General features: G+C 36.9%; 1 non-coding gene across 1 annotated transcript; it reads left to right on the top strand.

Moving 5' to 3' along the window:
- Positions 1 to 1,885: 1,885 nt before the first annotated feature.
- Positions 1,886 to 1,992, top strand: LOC141709862 (small nucleolar RNA R71). The gene has a single exon (XR_012570417.1). It is a non-coding gene; the product is annotated as a small nucleolar RNA R71 (small nucleolar RNA).
- Positions 1,993 to 21,922: the final 19,930 nt, after the last annotated feature.

Below are 21,922 nucleotides of genomic sequence, written 5' to 3'. Positions count from 1 at the left end.
CAAGTGATCTGGCAGTGGGTTGAGCTCAAGTGTGGGAGCATCTTCAATAGACGGCACGAGACGCTCATGAGAAATTTTCAGCTCTGCTAACCCAAGAGAATCGAATGGCATATCCAACTTCCTCTTCCACGGAGGTGCATTCAAAACCTGCAATTGCTCTGCTCCTTCTTCATCTTGAATAACTGATTCCCCTATTAAGGATCTCTCTAAAGTATCTAATTTTGCCAATTTCTCAAGTTCTGAATTCACTACAGAATCGACCATCTCTACTTTAAAGAACTGCTCTTTATCTGTGGGTAACTTTATTGCCTTGAACACATTAAAAGTGACCTTCTGATTTTGAACCTTCATCGTAAGCTCCCATTTATGCACATCAATCATAGTTCGGCCAGTAGCTAAGAATGGTCTCCCCAAGATAATGGGAATCTTCTTATCCTCCTCGAAATCAAGAATTACAAAGTCAGCAGGAAAGATGAGTTTGTCTACCTTGACCAAGACATCCTCCACAATGCCTCGTGGATATGCGATGGAACGATCAGCTAGTTGCAATGACATGTATATCAATTTCGGATTAGGTAGACCAAGCTTCTTGAAAATAGATAAGGGCATCAGATTGATGCTAGCTCCAAAATCACATAAACACTTGTCGAAAGACAAGTTTCCAATAGTGCAAGGAATCGTGAAGCTTTCAGGATCCTTAAGCTTCGGAGGCAATTTCTGTTACAGCACAACACTGCATTCCTCCATAAGAGCAACGGTTTCTAAGTCATCGACCTTCACTTTCCGAGAGAGAATACCTTTCATAAACCTCGCATAGCTAGGAATCTGTTCAAGAGCTTCAATGAAAGGTATGTTGATATGAAGTTTCTTGAACACCTCCAGAAACTTAGCAATTTGCTTATCCAGCTTCTGCAGCCTTTTAGGAAAAGGAGGTGGAGGATAGACCTGTTTCTCCCTTGTATTACCCTCAGGAGGAGTGTGTTCAACAGTTTTCTTCCTTGATTCCACTTCTGCTTCCTTCTGCACATCTTCTTCAGCCAAAACTTCAGATTCTGGAACTTGAGATTTTTCAGGGCTTGCAACCTTCTCAGACCTCAAGGTGATGGCGTTCACCTGTTCTTCAACTTCCCTCTTGCCTGGATTGGCTTATGTATCACTAGGAAGCATTCCTGGTGGTCGATTCAATAAGGCGTTAGCAATTTGCCCTATTTGGTTCTTCAGAGTCTTAATAGAAACAGCCTGGCTTTGGCATATAAGAGCCTGGTTTTTGCACATAAGCCTCAACTTCTCCAATTCAAATTTTTCATTTGAAGATTGAACTGCACCATGAGTTTGTTGTTGGAGTTGTTGTCTTGATGCAAATTATTGCTGAAAACCAGGATAATTGAATTGCTTGTTTCCAAACTGTTGGAATGGCTGTTGCAACGCATTTTATTTGTTGTTCCAGCTGAAGTTAGGGTGATTCCAGTTGTTAGGATTATAAGTTTCTGGAACTGGTTGCTGCGATCTCTGAAAGTTGCTCACAAACTGAGCTGAGTCACTAGATATAGCGCATTGCTTCATCGCATACGGACCTGTACACAGCTCACAAACACTGGTTATCTGCTTAACACCATAGTTAGCCAGAGAATCGATCTCCATAGACAACGCCTTTAGTTGAGCAGTGATAGCCGTAGTTGTATCCTCTTCAAGAACTCCTGCTACCTTGCCATGTGGCAATCTCTGGGTTGGATACTGATATTCATTAGCATCCATCAGTTCAATTAGATCATAAGCTTCCTCATAGCTCTTTGCCCATAAAGCTCCACCTGATGCTGCATCGAGCATGGGTCTTGACTCTGCTCCCAAACCGTTATAGAAGCAATTGATGATCATCCAATCAGGCATTCCATGATGAGGACACTTCCTAAGCATCTCCTTGTAGCACTCCCAAGCTTCACACAAAGATTCTTCCGTTTGCTACGCAAATTGAGTAATAGCGTTTCTAATTGCAGTTGTCTTCGCCATAGGGAAGAATTTAGTAAGAAACTTCTAAGCAAAATCCTCCCAAGTGGTGATAGAACCTGCTGGTAGAGAATGTAACCAGCACTTAGCTTTATCCCTCAGAGAGAATGGGAAAAGCCTCAGCTTTATAGCATCTTCAGAAACACCATTGAACCTGAATGTGTCACAGATCTCTATAAAATCCCTAATGTGCGTATTGGGATCTTCCGTTGGAGCACCCCAAATTGAATTGAGTTCTGCACCATCCGAATTATGCCAGGCTTGATCTCGAAGGCATTAGCTGCGATCACTGGCCTGACAATGCTAGATTGAATGTGATTGATCTTGGGTTGAGAAAAATCCATCAACGCTTTCGTTAGTGCTGCTGGATCTCCCATTGTAATGAGTACCTGAAACACAAATAAACCGTGAAAGTAAAAGAATCCGAGTCAGTGAACTTTAACGACCACTGATGACAAGCACATAAACTAAAAATTAACACCGAGTCCCCGACAGCGGTGCCAAAAACTTGTTAGGGCGAAAACACGCGCTAAATTACACGCAAGTATACATATTCGCAAGTAGTATAAGATATAAATCAGATTCGTTCCCATAGAGACTCTTTTTAGTTAACTTAAGATTATGCATCTATGCAACAATGGTATGGCTATTGTTCAATGCTAAGACAAATAACAATTTGGGTTTTGATTAAACTAAGAGATTATACTAAATAGCATTAACTAAGAGAATTAAGGTTGAATTACTTATATGAGACAAATATGGGATTCTAACTTCATTACTACTTCATTCAAAGTCATTGTTCATAACCTTAGCATGTGATGGTGATGACAACTAATCAGATAACACGAAACTAGCAAACGCCAACTGTCGTTGTACGAATACCCTACTACCAGACATCCACAAAAGAGATAGAAGCTGAATAGACACCAATTATGTTGAGACCCTATATGTCTAAATAATTTGACAACATAAAGGTTTAATGCGTAAGTTATCTATTGTAATTATATAGGGCAAGTAAGATGGTTAAAATTACCTACGGATCATGCATAACAATTATACATGAACCTATGCTAGCATGGCAAGTTCTAAACCTCTATATTCACTGTCGCTTCAATAGAGATTAACACGCTATCTTATATGTTAGCTACGCACATAAGACGAATAAGCACAACCAATACTAGGATATCAATCAATAACCACACACCAAGACACTGAAACAAATTAACTATAGAAATCCATAAGTAAATCCGTTAAGTCCCCACGATAACGATTAGTTCATAACCGAACTCATCGTCACCATGGGTTCCAATGAAAACATGATAATAAACAATATAAGAGTACCAGGGTTCAAAGACAAATCAAAAACAAGCATCCAAGTATCAACTATATTAAAGAAAACAAAAGTCTTCTTCTCCGTAGCCTTCTCGTGCTCTCTAGGTCTTCTTATTGCTCTCACGGGTCTCCTTCGTGTTAAAAACGTATTTTTATTGGTATATAGGCTCCAGGATGACCAGGACTCTCAAAATCTTCAATTTCAACTAAAATCAGGATTGTGGGGCAGAAACCGGGCGCGGGCGCGCTGTTTTCGGACGCGGCTGCGCTGAAATAGTGTTTTCAGCGGCGCGGGCGCGCCGGTTCTGGCGCGGCCGTGCTGGCCTTCTGGAAAATTTCTGACATTTCTTCTTTTGGCCGTATCTTGAGTTCTGCTCATCAGAATTAGGCGATTCAACTGCCCACGCAAAGCTAACGAGATTCTCTACAACTTGAGAATAGAATAGGCTTCCAATTCTGATATTTTTTCAGTATAATTATTTGAAAAGCTTCTTTCTTCCTTTAACTGATGCCTGAAATGCCATAACACAAAAATACATCAAAAATACCAACAACTTGAGTGTAAAACACCAACTTAAGCTTGTAATGAAGCATTCCAAGTAGATATAAATCCACTTATCATCGTGTCATGGAAATCCTAAACTTAGCTCGATTTTATGATGGAATACGAGTCGGGTGCATAAAATAAATGCAGTTAAAAGGCTGAATAACTACTTTGTAAGGATATTCTTAAATGACAGGGAAAACGTGTCTTCAATATGCATATATTGTGCGAATTGGGGGATCACATTGTTGTGTATGCAATGGTATGTCTCACATCTATGATGAGAACATAATACCATTAAACAACTATTCTCAATGAGAATTATCAGAATTGACTATGTAAAGTCAAATGATAATATTTGGATCCACTAACCAGATGGTTAAACTGAACAAATCTGTTTAAGCCAAAGGATCTAGTTAGACCGAGAGATAGTTATAAAATCATCGAGAGGAATGGGCCTTGCCTATTGCTTAACATCGTCATGGTGGACACCTAACCTTGCTGACTGGAGATCCCAAGAACTTGGTTCAATGGGACAACTAAATCATGATAACCAAATTACTGTGGGGGTAACCCCTGGCCTATTTCTATAATGCTGAAATAGTGAGACCCGTAAGGTACGAGGTTAAGCTTTATGCTTTTAATGATCTTTGACGAATGCATGGATTTCATGTTTGAATACATGGAATTCGGTTGAGTAAACACGGGTTACTCTATAAGATAAAGCTCACCTATGTGAGAAAGTAGTGGGGCCGCTTCAAAGGAGAATTGCGAGGCATAATTCTTTAGAAACTCTTGCAGAACCAGGACGATGTTCCAGGGCCAAAATGGACATAATCATGAGAACTGAATGAGTCAGGAAAGATATAGTGATAAGTATATCATCGTTTACACAAACAGTCGAACAGTTCAAGGACATCTGACCGCCAGAACTATCACCAACTCAAGCTCCGCGTCTGTCTGTCTATGTGGTGAGTGCTACTGGACCATCAATCTTATTTGTAGGGGGTTGTTGGACAAACATAGTAGTTTAGACTAGGTTGTGAATCATTTTGAGACTCTATATGAGTGATACATATTATGTGTTAGTGGTGTGTATTTATTGGAACGTATTCTCCTCTTCGAGGGGATTCCAACGCATATTTACACACTCAAAATGAGTAAAAGTTGAATGAGAACCGATATTCCAAAGTGTGACCTTTTAATGTGAAAAGTGGGCTTTATACCACATCGAGAGTAGCACAAACCTATTCCTTGGTTTTTCTTATAAATACCATGTACCATATCGAACAGAAAAACAAGTTCTTTCAAAACTCTCTTTATATATAGAGTCTTAGGGCACCAGTTTTATTAAGTCGAGAAAATAAGAGTCGTCTCTTTAATTCTAGGTCTCTTCAGTCTTAAATTTTCTAAATATTCCGGTGATAGTTCTCGGGCTTAGTTCAAGTTCGCTGAGAGTATTTTTTATTTATCAATTATACTGGTATCTCGTTTTATCCTGGGAAGCCGGTCGCTAAACACAGATGGTGCGGGGTGAAACTGCTTTAAGGAGACAGTTCTCTGGACTCGAGATTAAATCCAATCTCTGTTTGTTTTCTTAAAACCTTCTCCTAATTTAATTGTTAATTCTTATATGCTTATGTGATTTAAGAATTAGCAATGTTCTTGTGAATTAGTTATATATTTAATATATATAATAACGTCTATATCGTACAAGATTGCTAACACTATATAGACAAAAAAACCAGCCATTTCTCAACATTTCTGCTTGGTGAGGCCATTTTTTCCGGGAAAGTTAATGGGAGGACTACACGTCACTTTGGTGTAACTTATACATATACATATATAAGAAATCTTAAAATAATTAACTTTATCAGTAATAAATAAATAAATATTTATAAGTTATATAAGTGTTCGTATAAAATATTAAATTTTTTACTTAATTGAAAAAATAAATAAATTTTAAATATAGTTATCTTAATTTGTGAATATTAAATTAAAAATATATATCAAAACACATATTTTAAAACTAAAGCTAATAAGAAATCAAAAATACAAAATAAGTTGAGAAAAATTATGTTATTACTAATATTTATTTTATGAGTTTATAAATTTTAAATTTATAAGTTGAATCGACAAACATTCCGATAAGTCATTACGTGTCTATAAGTTATAAGTAAGCGTAGACAGACAGGTTAATTGTTTCCCAAGATTCATAAGAACCGGACACATTATTCAAACTGATCATAAGGGATAATTAATTCTAACATCCTTGAACTATAGTAACTTTTTTTTCTAGGTCCCTGAACTATAAACGTAAATTTACAAGTAATTCAACTTTTGATTTTTTCTTATCGCGATCCTTCCGTTAAAATTTGAGTAACGCCGTTAGTTTTTCAGTGACGTAGCAAATCTTTTAAGAACAATTTTAAAGTTTCAAAGAATCAAAGGCAACTTTGAAGGTGATTCTGATGTCCAAATTCGAAACTTGAGTAACCAAAATGCTCATTTTTCAATCCTCTAATCATCTACAACATCAAAATTCAGTTTAGAAAATTTTCAATTTTTGAATGGAATTAGAATTTTGATTCGATTAATTTTTAGTGATGTTGACGATGTTGATGGGTAGAGTATTGAAAAACGAGCGATTTGGTTGCTCAAGCTTTAAATTTGAAAAATGGAATCATCTTCAAAATTGCCTTTGATTCTTCGGACCTTCAAGAATGTTCTTCGGATTTAACCGCGTCAATCTGATTTTAACGGAAGGATTTCGATGAGAAAAAAATCAAAAATTAAATTATTTATAAATTTGTACTTATAGTTCAGGGACCTAGAAAAAAAGTACCTATAATTCAGGGACGTTAGAATTAATTATCCAAAATGATAAGCAAACCATAATGACTAGAATTTGATTTGATTTGATAGCTTTTAGTTTCACAGAGCTGGCTTCTTGATCAAACTGATATTTATAAATTATAAATGATGACTAGAATCTTATTCATGTAGTCAGCTCGGAAAAAAAGACCTTATTTTGAGTGGCAGCTAATTTATAAGAAACTTAAACCTCTCTTTTTCTTTTCTTTTTAATCGTAGAAATCCCGCAACCTCTATCATTCGGGTGTGCACTGAATAAATCTCACGGACTCACGCAATAGCCTACAAACCACGTGAAACAAGATAAACTACGGTAATTGATAAAAAAGAGACAAAGCTTAAATAAACTATTGTTAAAAATAAAATCAAATATATTTTTTAAATTATAACTTTATATACAAGTCAAATTTCTTTTTAATAATATATAAAATAATATATTAAAATTATTATACGGGTAAATTGAGAACGAACTATATTTTCAATTTAATTTTTATTCATTTTTATTTCAGATCTGAAAAAAAATAATCAAATAGGAGGATTGGATCTCCTCTCATTCTCTGTTGATCTGATGGACATGAATCTAGAAACTTTTCAGTGTACAAAAACATTTTTATATTTGTCACATGAAGACATATCCACTTAAATTGGTGAAAAGACAAAACAGTGCGTGCAAAAATCATGAAATTTTATCTAAGTGGGCCTTAAGAAACTTTTGTGTGATTTTTTTGCTAATTAAAATCACTTGGAATTGGCATTGATATCAGTCCCTGCGAACGATACTCTAAAATATATTTTAACAAATTGGCGCCGCTGCCGGGGAGGGCAGCAATATTGATTTTGAGTTAATTATTTCTTGTAGTTTAGATTTTATCTTTGTATATAGTTTTTTTTTCCTTCTTTTTGTTTTTCTTTGGTGTGCCTACACGTTTCTTTGAGGTAGACAGCGTAAAGCTTTGAGTTTGGGAGACGAAATGGATAACGATTTTGGCTGGAGTAATGCTCAAGATTTCATCAGTAATGAAGAACGATATCAAGAGTTTAATTATTTTCAAGATTTTAATGCGTATCAGGTGAACTCGTTCAATTGTTACAACTCATATTATGCTCCATACCCTCCTAGCACAGATTTTTATATTCTTTTTATAATCAATATCATGATGATTCATATGTATGCAATGTTGTTGATGGGAGTTTGATTCATTCTAATCCTTCTTTACTTTCTTTGGAACTTTTGAAAAACTTTGATGACCCGTATTTTGAGATAGCTAGTAAAAATGATATTTCATGTAAACCAGGATCAATAGGTTGGTGCGAGGAGAATGCTAAAAGAAATAATTTTATTATGGAAGTTCAACTTATGACGCATGATGGTTATCTTCAGGTTCCTCCTTGTGTCAATTTTTTAACGATCCATGATTTTATTTTAGCAATTGATGACAATTTTATATTTGATGAGACTACTTGTTTAGTTGACTATAGTCCCATGTGTGATAATGATAATTCGGATACAATTGAAATTCTACCAAATTTAGAGAATGTTGTTGAGCTTAATAAATTGGCAGACGAGGTAAAAACTAATGATTATCCAATTAAAATTGAGGTGGGATTTTAGATTGATGAAATTGAAAGTCTTGCTTATGAATATAAAGATCCAATATGGGAGGAGTTCATGAGTCATACTTGTGGTGATTATTCTGACAACTTTTCTAGCTACTTTGATTTTTCTAAGTCTCTTGAGCTAGGGTGGTCCATATAAATTCTGATACTGATTCGTAGGTATGTGCATCTATTTGCTTTTTCACCATATTGATAATGCTAGTTGTATGTAAACGCTAATGACATTAAAGAAGCGCTGCTTGAGAGGCAACCCAACATTATGGTATTTGTGAATTTTTTATTTATTTTTTTTACTCCTATATGTTGCCTTGATGTGTTTGCTTGAAGTAATTCAGGTGTTTAAAATGATTTGATGTGTTTGCTTGAAGTGATTCAGGTGTTTAGGATGATTACTGAAAAGAATGGAGAAATAGCATGGTCGCGTAGTTGGAAAAAAACCCACGGCTTCTTTTTAAGGGTTTAGCATGGTCATGCAAGCTACTAACATGATCACGCGCTGTATTGGCATGCGCGTGCAGTTGATTAACATGCTCATGTAACATAACTACATCAACAAAATAAGCGCTGTGATTATATGGCCAACATTGAACAAGTCATAGATCACGATACTTTAAGCATATACATATGGGAGTATTTCTTTCATCTTTTTATATTATAGAATTATTAGTTTAATATGTCATTGAAGACATTGACTCATTTAAGTGTGGAGATGTGATTTTAGTAGTTGTATTATATATATATATATAATCATATAGATTGCATTGTATCATATAGTTACATATATGTCAGTTGCAATGCATTATATTGCACATCAGATCATGATCTCATATTAGTAGTAGTCCAAGTTGGTGACCTATGATGATACTATGTGTATCTTGTTGTTGACTAAGTATTGCTCTGATCACATGCTAAAGATATTATATGCGTAGTGTCACTTGTACAAAGCTTATTTCTTAATACACACTTATTGTGCTTTTAAACTGAGATTTAGATATGCTTGTTTCTTAAGGGGTAGCCTCTTGTTAATGATTATAATTTTGACTATTCACTTTTGAGCTTAGTACGTAAACGCTTTAGTTTGGGGGAAACAGTGGGGTGTATATGTCTTTATAAAAAAATGAAAATGAAAGAAAAGAAAAAAAGTAGATGTATGAATAGTAGCAATAAAGTACACGTTAAAAATTATGGTATGATTGACTAGGTTGAACTCATTGTTACTCGAGTAATTAAGTCTGAGGGGACTTTGTGCCTAGTAACCTAAAGCCTTTTATGGTTTGGGATTGACGACCCAACACTCACTACATGGGTATTAGTGCATAAATCTTTAGGAATCTCGACCACTGCACAGTTAAATAAACCACATAATATCTAAGCGTGTATAGTATGGTTGGCAAAATCTTATTGCGGTCATAACTCACTTACACTGAGGAGCCACCCAACCATAGATTGAGCTTGTGAAGTCTTATGGCGGTCGTAACTCACTTACACGAGGAGCCACCCAACCTTAGATCGAGCTGTAAAAAAAACCATATGTGTATATAGTAGTAGTGTTGTGGAAAAAAAGAAAGACATGGAAATCCCTTGTTAAACTTGAACGATGGCTAGTGTTAAGTAACGGAGTATTTAAAATCTATTCAATTACTCAACTTGGTACTATTAACTCGCATGACTTGTCATGTTGACACTTGTGTGCCTTCGTTCTTGGTTCATTAGAGAGCATTTTGTTAAGCAAAGCACACACGCACACTCTGTAGTTGTGTTAACTATATGGTGATATTGTGTGTGAACTTGATATGTCTAAACTTGGTGAATGAGCTGAGGGTTATATCTAAATTGGCATAAACTGTTATATTTGGTATCTTTTGTATTGTCAATCATTTAGGTGCATTCATGTAGTTGCATATACATGGGTTAGATGGATTTTGTGGGTATATTCACCATAGGCTCTCACGAGACCTTACTCGTCCACAAGGACTACTTTGGGGTTTAAAGGGCTTGTTGGATATGTCAAATGCAACCGTGGTCACCTTAAAAAAGTGGTATTAGTTAGTAGTTATAGTGTGTTAGTTTGTACGAGGATGTGCAAAATACTAAGTGTGAGGATATTTGAGATAGTATATATATATATACATATATATATATATATTAAAGGATTTTATTCTAACATTTATGATATTATATTATTAATTGGATATTATTAATTAGAGTTTAACATTTTATTACAGGAAATACATAATTCCCAACTTTAGACAGAATTGGGCTTATTTGGACTAAAATTATAAGGAAATTCGAATTTATTGGGCTGCATGTGCATGCATCACTATTTAGGCCCTAACTTGAGTTCTAAACATCAGATTTGGGCGATCTTATAGCCGATGTGAAACTAACAGAATTGTCTACAGTTTAGAAGTGGTCCAACATCAAAAATCCAACTGAAGCAACCCAAAATCAAGCATGGAAGACAGCCTACGAATTTTCCATCAAAATCAAATTTATCTAGGGAAAAGCAAAAAAACTCTTTATTACATATTAGGTTTTACATATTGTATATAGACAACCATAACATAATATAGTATTGAATAGGCATAGCTCTACTCTTGAGAGAGAAGAAGAAGAAGCAATTTGAGAGCGAGGTTGGAAGAAGGAGCGAAGGGATTCGTCCGAATTCCAAATTTAACTTTTTAAGTTATATCCTTTGTACTTAAATTCCCCCACACTGTTGGAAACACACACGCAAAACAAAACACACAATATTGCTAAACTGACCTTTATTACTGAAACTACTAAACTGGGATTATATTTCTCAAGCTTACAGATAGAAGAAACAATACATGAATTTAAATATGAATATGCACTACTGAACTAATGCCTATAAAGTAGCCACAACGACTAGAGTGGTTCCACTAAACTCCTAATACAACTCCAACTCTGAATGACCAATTCAACTCCTAAAAAAACTCGCCAGATCAGCTGACTTATTCATGCAGAAAAATAAATATGAAACATATATATGTTTAGATTAAATCCAACAGACTCCCCTTTAATCTAAACATCTTGCAAGTTCCTAACACCAAGCAATTTCCTCATGTTTTCAAACTTCACTTCTTAGGACCTCAGCGCTTACCACTTGCACCAAAACTCCGGAGTGTTAGTGAGGTGCTACTTTATTCCCTTAAAGGGAACAACCAGCGCCACGTTTCGAATAGGCAAGATGCTGGATATACCCAACAATCCCCCCCAGCATATTGCCACCAAGCAAATGCCTTACATTGGGACTCGAACACGTGACCTGCTCTGATACCACTTCTTAGGACCTCAGCGCTTACCACTTGCACCAAAACTCAATTGTTAGGAATGTATGTGCATTAGTTTGATGATATGTTTAACAAAATACTTAAGTAGAAATTTAGTGTCTGTAGCCTCAACGGATAAGACCACTTTGGCTATCCGTTGATGGTGTAGCTTTACTTAGAAATAAGTTTAGTGTTGTAGCATATTTCAGTCTCTGTATTTAAAATGTAATTCTTGGAAGTTGAGAGAAACTATGAGTCATGTTGACTACTAGATGATATGCAGATAGGAAGGCCAATTGTAAATACTTCATGCCTTGTAATTTTGTATAAATGAAGTGGTATCAACGGATGATTTAAAGACCTTCAACGGATAAGAAGCTAAGCTTCAACGGATGTCTCTAAAGCTTCAACGGATAAAGTCATCAACGGATAACATCCTTCAACGGATGAGTGCATCAACGGATGAAAGCTTCAACGGATGAAAGCTTCAACGGATGCTCTAATGATTAGCCGTTGATAAGGGGTAGTTGTACGTAAGAACAGAGGCACATGGGTTGATAGAGACAACTGAGATGTGGTAGCCGAATTTCAGGAACAACAGAAAAAGCAGCCGTTCTTCTTCAGTACAAAGATGCAATAGTCAACAAAGTACTGGAGTGAATAGGAAAAGAAGCAAGTGAAGAACTTATTTTATTACTGTATTTTTATATTGTTTTTCACTTGTACACTTGGTAATATATAAACCAAGTAGAAGCTAGTAATTAGATGTGAATTTTCCAGAGCTGTTTAGAAAAATATTGAGAGAAAATTCATCTAGTTTGTACTAGGATGCAGCTGTGATCAACGTTGTTTAATCACAGATTTTCTAAAATACCATCTCTGGTGGAACAACAAATCCACCAGAAAAGTTTTTAAGGTCTGTTGTGTTCTTTACATTTGTGCTTGAATATATATCTGTCTGTATTAGCTTAAAGCAATTCACACACTTGTTCTTCTTGAACACACAACTTTATAAACTGCTCAAAACTTGAAAAAGTTTTGAGATTTACATTCAACCCCCCTTATGTAAATCTCATTGTTAGTCCACTAGGAATAACAATTGGTATCAGAGCAAGCTCTTGACATACAAAGAGTTTAAAGATCTTGGAATCTAACAAAGATGAGTAAGAAGGATATTGGAGTAAAGATCCCAGTTCTTGACAAAGACAATTATCACCATTGGAAGGTGAAAATGCACCTTCATCTACTCTCCCAAGATGAAGGTTATGTAAACTGCATTGAGAATGGTCCTCACATTCCCCACAAAGTAGCAACAGTTGCTACAGCCACAGTTGCTGTTGGTCAATCCATTCCAAAACCTAGAGCAGAATGGACAATGGAAGACACAGAAGAAGTCCACAAGGATAAGAAGGCTATGAACATTTTGTTTAATGGTCTTAACATGGATATGTTTGATAATGTGATAAATTGCACAACTGCCAAAGAGGTTTGGGACACAGTTCAACTACTGTGTGAAGGTACAGAACAAGTGAAAGAAAACAAAATGCAGCTTCTCATTCAACAGTATGAATACTTTCATTTTGAAGAAAATGAATCTTTAAATGAAACATTCAATAGGTTTCAAAAGCTGTTGAATGGACTGAAGCTGTATGGAAGAGTGTACCAAGTGAAGGATTCAAATCTTAAATTTTTAAGATCCTTGCCAAAGGAATGGAAACCCATGACTGTCTCCTTAAGAAACTCTCAAGATTATAAGGACTTCACTCTTGAAAGATTGTATGGAATCTTGAAGACTTATGAACTAGAGCTGGAACAGGATGAGGTATTGGAGAAGGGGAGAAAGAAAGGAAGTTCAGTTGCATTGGTAGCTGAAAATGAGAGGAAATGCAGACAAGAAACTGCGAGATCTACATCAAACTCCAAAGATGGTATAAGAAGTCAGGAATCAAGCAAGGGGAAAGAGCAAGTTGCTGAAAATGAAGACAACTCCAGCCAAGATGACTCAGATGGAATTGATGAGCATCTTGCATTTCTGTCCAGAAGATTTGCAAAGATGAAATTCAAGAAAAACACTAGAGCCACTAAACCTCACAAAAACACTGTGGACAAATCCAAGTTCAAGTGTTTCAATTGTGGTATAAGTGGACACTTTGCAGGTGAGTGCAGAAAGCCAACTTCTGAAAAGAAGAAATTTGAACAAGTAGATTACAAAAAGAAATATTTTGATCTGCTCAAGCAAAAGGAGAGGGCTTTCATTACTCAAGAAAAGGACTGGGCAGCTAATGGAGATGAAGAGGATGAAGATGTGGAGTATGTCAACCTTGCTCTCATGGCTGATTCTGAAGAAAATGAAGTTAGTTCATCAAGCAATCAGGGAAATGAAAGAAATCTATGGTACTTGGACAGTGGTTGTTCAAGACACATGACAGGAGATTTCTCCCTGCTCACAGAGTTCAAGGAGAGAGCTGGCCCTAGCATAACCTTTGGAGATGACAGCAAAGGGTTTACTATGGGATATGGCTTGATTTCAACAAGGAATGTCATCATTAATGAAGTTGCATTAGTTGATGGTCTCAAGCACAATTTACTGAGCATCAGTCAACTATGTGATAGAGGGAATACAGTTTCCTTCAATTCTGAAGCCTGTGTTGTCACTAGTAAGAAAGACAACAAAGTGGTTCTAACTGGAGTTAGAAAAGGAAATGTGTACATAGCTGACTTCAACTCTACAGATGCAGAATCCATTACTTGTCTCTTCAGCAAAGCAAGCTCAGTTGAAAGTTGGCTATGGCACAAGAAGCTATCCCACTTGAATTTCAAGACAATGAATGATCTAGTCAAAAAGGACTTAGTTAGAGGAATCCCTCTAGTTGAATTCTCAAGGGATGGTTTGTGTGATGCTTGTCAGAAAGGCAAACAAAGGAAAGCATCATTCAAAAAGAAGCTTGAAACAACAATTGATGAACCATTACAGCTGCTACATATGGATTTGTTTGGACCAGTCAATGTATTGTCTATTGCAAGAAAAAGATATTGCTTAGTGATTGTAGATGATTTCTCAAAGTTCTCATGGGTCTATTTTCTTGGATCAAAGGATGAAGCAAGTGAAATCATTATCAATCACATCAGGCAAGTCAACAATCATCCTGACTTGAAGGTTAGAAATATCAGGAGTGACAATGGAACTGAGTTCAAGAATTTGACATTAAGGCTGTTCTGTGAAGAAAATGGAATAATGCATGAGTTCTCAGCTCCAAGAACACCTCAGCAAAATGGGGTTGTTGAAAGAAAGAACAGATCTTTAATTGAAGCTGCAAGAACAATGCTTGAAGAATCAAAGTTACCAACATATTTCTGGGCTGAAGCTGTTAATTGTGCCTGCTTCACTCAGAATATTTCTTTGATCAATCAAGCTAAAGGCATGACTCCTTATCAGTTGTTCAAGAGAAGAAAACCAACTCTAAACTTTCTTCATGTCTTTGGATGTAAATGCTTTATACTGAGGAATCAATCTGACCATAAAGGGAAGTTTGATGCAAAGGCTGATGAAGGGATATTTGTTGGTTACTCAGCTGGAAAATCTTATAGGGTCTACAATCTAAGAACCAACATTGTTATGGAATCTGTGCATGTTGTGTTTGATGATAAAAAGATTGATGGACTAACAGATGAGGGACATAATGAGAGACTCAAATTTGACAACATTGAGATATATTGTGATGATAGTGAAGAGGAGACTGATGGAGATGACACTTCAAAAGGGATTCAAAACTTGCCCTTGGATAATGCACAAAATACTGCATCCGTTGATAGAGGCAATGCAGTATCCGTTGAAAGACATAGTGCATCATCCGTTGAAGTACAAAATGAAGCATCCGTTGATCATGGTTCATCAACGGATAATCGATTTACATCATCAGTTGATAGAACTCCAAGTTCCCTGCAAAGGACCAACAACTCAGGGGGAGTTTCAACCAGTCAACACTCTGTCTCACATCATGACAATACTGAGGCCACCTCATCTAGAGCACATCTTCCACCACAAAAGAAATGGACCAAGAATCATCCCTTTGAACTGATCATTGGTGATGCATCATCTAAAGTGCAAACAAGAAAAGCCACTCAAGATGAATGTCTGTATAGTGGTTTTCTGTCTCAGGAGGAACCTAAGAAAGTGGAAGAAGCTCTATTGGATCCAGATTGGATATTAGCTATGCAGGAAGAGCTGAACCAATTTGAGAGAAACCAAGTATGGAAGCTGGTACCCAAACCAAAGAACAAGAGTCCTATTGACACAAAGTGGGTATTCAGAAACAAGATGGATGAAAATGGCATTATCATAAGGAATAAAGCCAGACTGGTTGCTAAAGGCTATTCTCAGCAAGAGGGAATAGATTTTGATGAAACATATGCTCCTGTTGCAAGACTTGAAGCCATCAGAATATTTCTAGCCCATGCAGCCCATGCCAATTTCAAAGTCTATCAAATGGATGTCAAGAGTGCATTTCTAAATGGGAAATTAGAGGAGGAAGTCTATGTAAGTCAACCTCCAGGATTTGAAGATCCAAATTTTCCAGACTATGTGTATTATCTGTTGAAAGCACTCTATGGACTGAAGCAAGCACCTAGAGCCTGGTATGAGACCTTATCAAAATTTCTTTTGGAGAATCACTTCACTAGAGGTACTGTTGATAAAACTCTCTTCTTTAGGGATGTTAATGGCTCTAGTATACTTGTTCAAATTTATGTAGATGACATAATATTTGGTTCTAAAGATGACAAACTTTGCAAAAAGTTTGCTAAGCTAATGCAAAGTAATTATGAAATGAGCCTAATGGGAGAACTAACCTATTTTCTTGGTTTACAAGTTAAACAAGTTAGTGATGGAATTTTCATTAGTCAAACTAAATATATTTATGATCTTTTAAAGAAGTTTGACTTAATGGAATGTTCATCTGCAAAAACTCCCATGGCCACTGCCACCAAACTTGAATTAAATAAGACTGAAAGGTCTGTGGATATTACAAGTTATAGAGGCATGGTTGGTTCACTTTTATATTTAACTGCTAGCAGACCAGATATAATGTTTGCTACATGTCTATGTGCTAGATTCCAAGCTGATCCTAGGGAGTCTCACTTAATTGCTATCAAAAGGATTTTCAGATATCTCAAGGGTACACCAAATTTAGGTATTTGGTATCCTAGAGAATCTGGTTTTGATCTAATTGGTTATTCAGATGCAGACTATGCAGGTTGCAGAATAGATAGGAAAAGTACAACAGGCTCCTGCCAATTCCTGGGAAACAAGCTTGTATCATGGTTTAACAAAAAGCAAAATTCAGTCTCTACTTCTACAGCTGAGGCTGAATACATTGCTGCTGGAAGTTGCTGTTCTCAAGTGTTATGGATGAGGAACCAACTCCTTGACTATGGACTTCATGTTGATAGAATTCCTATCTTTTGTGACAACACAAGTGCCATAGCCATAACAGAGAATCCTGTGCAGCACTCAAGGACCAAGCACATTGATATCAAGTACCACTTCATTAGGGAGCATGTCATGAATGGTACAGTGGAACTACATTTTGTTCCAAGTGAACAACAAATTGCTGACATATTTACCAAGCCACTTGATGAATCAACATTCACAAGATTGGTAAGTGAGCTAGGTATGCTTAATTATTCTTAAAATTCATGTCTTTATTGCAATTTGAATTGAAGCCTGAAATATATTAGTTGCTAGAACAAATTTGACTTTTAACATAGTTTATTCCATCAACGGATGTTCCCTATCCGTTGAAAGTCAAAATTGCTCTATCAACGGATAGTCATTATCCGTTGAAAGACAAATACATTTCTGGAATTTTTATCCGTCAACGGATAAAACTGAAGTACCTTTCAACGGATGACAATTTGCCTTATCCGTTGAAATGTCACATCAGTCGACTCAGGTGTTTAACAGCCGTTGATTCTATTCTCTTAACCGTTGATACTCATACATACATCTGTATGTATTGGTCTTAAAGGTAGTTTTTAGAATACTTACAGTTTATTCTTAAACGACTGAAATTCACTAACGCATATTTATTGATAAATCTTTCTTTTATTTTTTTTAATTTGAGAGAGCATATAAGTCCTTCTGATTGTTCATTTTTACTTTACGCTTTCTTAAAATTTCAAGCATTTACCATTTTCTCTCTGCAAAAACTTCAAGTTATTCTTTGCGATTTCTACTCACAAAAATGGCACCAGTCGTGAAGATTATGTCTCAATCTGGGTTCATCTATGAAAAGAACAATTTCATAGCTTTGGTAGAGAAGAATGAAGCCCACTCAGACTATCACAAAATGATGGACTTCATCAAAAACTGCAAACTTAGCTATGCAATGCTGGAAGCCCCAACAATTTTCTGTGAAGTAGTTGAGGAGATTTGGACAACTGCTGAGTTCAACTCCATGGATATGACTATCTCCTTCACTCTCAAAGGTAAAACTCACTGTATTAACTGTGATGATTTACAAGCATGTTTTAAATTACCTGAAAACAATGCCATGACACCACACACTGATAGTGATGTATCCAGCATGTTAGATTCCATAGGTTATTCTCTTAACTCTGCTAATTTAGGGAGTATTAGAAGAAAAGGCCTTAGGAAAGAATGGAGTTTCCTTGGGGATGCCTTTATAAAGGTTTTCTCTGGGAAAATTAGTAATTTTGATGCCATAACTTCATCTCTGGTTAATATGTTCTATATGCTTGTTTCTGATAGGTATTTTAACTTTAGCAACTATATGATGCTAGAATTAGGTACTAGATTAGGTAACAAAGCTAATAGACCTAATAACATCTATTATGCTAGATTCTTTATGTTATTGGCTAACCATGTTGCTGAAGGTTTAGTCATAATCAATGAGAATAATAAACTCAAGTGCTGGGCACAAGAGAAAAGAGTTCTTGCAGACTTGAAGAGAATGGATCTTAACAGCAGTGTGCCATTGGTATATTTACCAATCATGAATGCACCTCAGGTAGGTGAGGTAATTGCTTCTACAACTCCTACTTCTTCCAACCCCTCTATTTCTTTATCTTCTAGTGTGGCCATGAAATCTGTGATGCCCCAACAGATTTCTACCAAGGTCACCAAAACTAAACTTTCAAAATCCAAGACAAAGAAATCCACCTCTGTTGTTTCTCAAAAGACAACAGTTGTAACACCAACTATTAACCCTGAGGTGAGTGAACAGGGTATGAGTGGTGAGGGGAGGGGTGTACATCAAAGAAACCCCCAGGATAAGGAAGGAAAGTTGAGTGCTTCCCAAGCTAGCCAAGCCACAGTTTCTCAAAAAGCTGTGGTGGTTGAAAAGGTATCTAGCACATCCCTAGTAGCATCCTCCCAAAAGGATGTTACTATTGAAAATAGTTCCCAACCAGGAACACAGAACAAACGAGGGAGGGACACTAAAGCCAAACACTCACCAACAAAAGCCTTTATTAGAAGAAAGAAGGCCAGAACCCAATCTTCTACACAGGGTGCACACACTGCACAGATACATCCATTTGTATCTATGCCTTCTCAAACTCAGTTTGATGTGACTCCAATAAATGTGGAGTCACAGCCCCATTCTCTCACAATAATCACACATCAATCACCAAACACTTCATCACCATCTCTGGATGTGGATATGTTATTCCCATCAATTCCTGATTCTCCCTCTTTACAACTCAGGGAGAAGCCCCACTCAAATACAGGTGATCATCATCTATTAGATGATTTGTTGGATCACCCGCAAATTCTTTCAGATGTAATTGAAGGATCTGTGTCACCACATTTCAAATCAATCTACACAGATTCAACAGTTATATCACTTTCAACTTCAACTTCTTTTCCTTCTTCAACGGATATCACTCATCCGTTGACAAGTGGTTGTTCTTCAACGGATAAGCTTAACAGCAGTCATCCGTTGATAACATCAGTTTCACCTTCAATGGATATTCCACATCCGTTGACAGTCTCTACACAAATAACTGAATTAATCCCAAGTGTAGAAGACATGAATACTGTGCAATCACTCTTAGGATTGAGGGAAGGGAGTGACAATTTGAGTGAGAGGCTGGGTTGCTCCCAGGCAAAAGGAGAGATTGAGAGCTCAAAAATGCATGCTATTTCTTCCAGCATGGCAAAAGTGAGTGAGTGGAGTACCACCTTAGTAGGTGAAGGTGAGGGAGTGAGATGTGTGAGCCAGGGGGAGCCCCTGATGCAAGAACATAGAGATAAAGAGAGAAAAGCAGGTACAGTAGATACAAGGGTGGAACCAGCCATTGCTAATGAGTCAATGATTGTGGATGATGCTGAAAAGGAAAGACAATTTCAGCAACTTTACAAAGCTGTAATTGATAACATTTCCTTGGATGCTGACACTTTTACTCATCCTGTGACAGCCTATCAAATGTTGGCTGCTCAGGGCAATGAGGAGGCAGAAAGGTCACTACATCTAGTGCACACAACAGAATCTCTTCAAAGGGATAAAGCTGCCATTAACAAAATGCCTTCTACAGCTGGTGAGCCATCTGAGGAATTTGGAGCAAATTCTGATGATGATGACTCTATTTCTTTTGATGGAAGCATGGACTTAGGGGGAGATGAAGGCCCTAGTTCAATTCCAAATCTACCTGAATGGGCCTTGACTAAGGAGTATAGATCAGGGGAATTCAATGTCTCTTTAGTCAAACAAATCAACACTATTCAACAGGCCATTCAGAATACTTCACATGCAAGTATCAAGGCTATCCTTCAAGCTCACCTGGACTCACTGCATCTCATGAAGCTGCAGCAAGTGAAGCAGAATCTGGGTATGGATGATCTAAGGAAGGATATTGCTGACTTGAAAACCTATACTTCAGATAAATTGGATTCAGTCATGCCCTATGGTACATTGCAGGACTTGGTTTTGAGATTGAAGAAAGAATCTGTTACTGAAAAACGGTTGGCCAAGTTAGAAGACAGAGTTCAAGTTATTGAAGATTCTGTGGCCACCATTCTTCACAACCAACAATCTCAAACCAGTCTCCTAATGCAGCTGGCAAAAGCACAAGGCTTGACCCCTCTCCTTGATGATAACAAAAAGGGGGAGAGTAAAAGGGAAGGGGAAGGAGAGCCATCTACAAAAATCAAAATATCTAAAGTGCTAGTTCCTGCCATCACTACTTCTCCAATCATTCAAATTAAGGGCAAGCCTGATGGAATTGATTTGATTCAGCTTGCAGCAGCTGAAATCCAAGTGAAAGAGCAAAGGAGGAGAATTGATGAAAGGTTGCAACTGTTGTTTGGTTCTACACAAGACAAATCAACATCTGTGAAACACAGCACAAAAATTGAACCAATCAACATGGAGCTCATGCCAGTAGGGAATCATAAGGATGGAGAAGCTTCTTCCAAAGAACTACAAGCTATAATCCTCAAGCCCAATGAAAGATCCAATAAGGACTCAACAAAGAATCCTTTAAAAGAAGTGGACTTTCCTCCTCCAAAAGATGATGAGAACAAGATTTTAGGCAGGAGTATTGCCTATCTCAAAAAGTCCATGGATGAGGCTGTAAGGAGAAATAGAGCTATTATCATTAGAGAGGGAAAGAGCATATGTGTGATGCAAGGACATCCCAAATTCTCAATAGCCAGGAAGGAAGAAGCCAAGAAATTAAAGGCTGACAAAAGAGCACAAGCAAAGCTTGAACAACAGCTAAAGTCAAGTCTAGTTGAAAAAGAAAAAGGGATTGAAGTCAGGGGTGAAGACAAGACTACAAACCTAGATGAGGTTTTAGGGAGTATATTTGGTGAGAGTGTGGAAGAAAGAGAGGAATGGCAGAAGGGAAACAGAAGAAAGGTCAAGGCACATAGAAGGAGTGGAGATAACACTGAAGTAACCAAATCTATATCTAAACCACTATCTTCCATACCTGAACCCCTTGTTGCTGATCCCACAATAAACATCCATGGTGAACCAATCATTCCAAAAGAGGAACCTATTGATTGGGACACTATCAAATTGCCTACCTTTCTAACCACTCTTCCACCACCAAAGAAACAGAAAAGAAAACCAAAATCTACACCTCCCATAACCTCTAAGAAATTCACTCAAAAACAAAAACCTAAGCCTAAGTCACCCATTTCTAAAGATGATTATGTTCACATCTGTGACATAAAAGAAATTTCAGACATTGAACTCTATCTGGATGAGCTGGAGGATGTAAGGGGAATAGC

Source organism: Apium graveolens, chromosome 2 (genome assembly GCF_009905375.1).
Source record: "Apium graveolens cultivar Ventura chromosome 2, ASM990537v1, whole genome shotgun sequence".
NCBI classification, from domain to species: Eukaryota; Viridiplantae; Streptophyta; class Magnoliopsida; order Apiales; family Apiaceae; genus Apium; species Apium graveolens.
Note: the sequence above shows the minus strand (reverse complement) of the source record. Positions and strands in the feature narration are given on the sequence as shown.